Source organism: Triticum aestivum, chromosome 6B, assembly GCF_018294505.1.
Source record: "Triticum aestivum cultivar Chinese Spring chromosome 6B, IWGSC CS RefSeq v2.1, whole genome shotgun sequence".
Lineage (NCBI taxonomy): Eukaryota > Viridiplantae > Streptophyta > Magnoliopsida > Poales > Poaceae > Triticum > Triticum aestivum.
The window spans coordinates 92140928-92142645 of NC_057810.1; the positions used below are offsets into that span (position 1 = coordinate 92140928).

Sequence of the window (1718 nt, forward strand, 5' to 3'; positions counted from 1 at the left end):
TTTATCCAATCTGTAGGAGACTACAATCAACTTGGAACTCAATTACTAAATTAATTAGAGATTGTGAAGAACCTGCAGGTTTAATTCCCATTATTGGATTTCTTGCATTGTTGTACTACAGCCAACAACATTTCAACCTAGTGAATATTGAAGTTGCAGCATTGGAAACCCCACAACCAACGTCCAGTAACGGGATACAAACAAAAGTCTAAAATTGTACCCCTAAAATACATCTAGAACTCAAGTACAAGCAAGCCATTTGCCGAGATGCACTCACCATCTAATGAAATCAATGCGGCCAGTGCCATCCGCTCCACCTTGCAATATTGCCAAGTCTCATGCTAGTGATGAAATTGGCTTGACCTTTCTTCCGAGTTCTAATGTACAAACTTCCATAACGTGCAGATTTGTTTCAAATGCATGCTATTATATAATCTATCAAGTAGACAACAAAAAAGCCATTAGGACAATAATAAATATGCATATATAACATTAAAATCCGCAACACCTCACGAATTTATTTGATATCTAAAGTGGTAGTATGGATCTGAAGTACATACAGAACCATAGTTTTTGGAGAAATATACAATACCATAGTTAATACACTGGAGGCAGGAGCAGATACCAAAATATAGTCGTGTCATCAAACAAATAAGGACAAGTAAAATAGGGTGTTATGGTCCAGTATACAACCTTGCCATGTCAACAAATATTATAGCCAACTATGGTTCACGGACCACTATGCACACCAAGACAATTGAACTCCGACACCGGCATGGTCAATCACATTTTACATAAAATATTCAGGTAATTAACAAGCATAACATTTCACAGCAATATTCCATATTATTCGTAAAGGCAAAAGAACAGAAGAAGTGTATATACCAAACAATATTCATGCATATTGAGATGGTTCCATCCAATGCAATCGAAGCTAACAGGAAAATAAAAAGATGCATGTGTACACGCAACAACAATCTGAGATGATGAAACAAACCTGCAGAGCTGACCATCCCCACGAGAATAAACTGCAGATCCCCCGACCCAAATAAGGAGTGTAAGAACTCAATCCCGAAGAACAAAAAAGCTGAGGAGAAGCGTGTGGGGGTTGGAGATTCCTCACTCACGTTGGCTCTCAGCCGGATGGATTTGGATCTGTGCCCGCCGCCAGATGGACCTGGAACCATACCCGCAGCTGGATGGAGCTGGATCCGTGCCCGCCGCTAGCGACCTCGGGGAATTGATCCGGCATGCCGTCCTGCCGCCACCGCTGCCGTCTCAGCTCGAAGTGTAGCACTGGGCCGCCGTATCTCGAGGCTGCGATCTGAATGGGGAGGGGCATGGCGTGGGGTAGACAGGGAGGGGTCTGGAGCGGGATAGATGAGGAGAGACCTGGCGGTGGGTGGTTTAGCGTTGGCGCTGCCGGTGCCAACATAGAGCGACGCGAGGATAGGTGGCGGCGGCTGATTGTTGGTATGGGAGGAGATGTGAGAAGGGGAAGGGGAAGGGGAATTAGGGTTAAAAATGGGTAGCCTCGAAAATTTTGACTCCCTGCGTTGGGGACTTTAAATTTTGTTTCTCTCGCGCGCGCTATGTTAGTTCTTTTGTCTCCATATATTATTACAGCTGACTGACATGTGGGACAAATAAAGAGCATGCCACGATACATCGGTAGGAGCCCCATCCATGAAGGTCCAATGGTGTATTCATAAAGGAAA

The 1718-nt window shown here is 44.2% G+C and overlaps 1 long non-coding RNA gene across 1 annotated transcript; it reads right to left on the reverse strand.

The window, feature by feature from the left end:
* Positions 1–311: 311 nt before the first annotated feature.
* Positions 312–1407, reverse strand: LOC123133621 (uncharacterized). Its single transcript, XR_006465321.1, has 3 exons — positions 1128–1407; positions 998–1028; positions 312–435 (listed from the first exon to the last, which is right to left on the reverse strand). It is a non-coding gene; the product is annotated as an uncharacterized lncRNA (long non-coding RNA).
* Between the last annotated feature and the right edge of the window lie 311 nt (positions 1408–1718).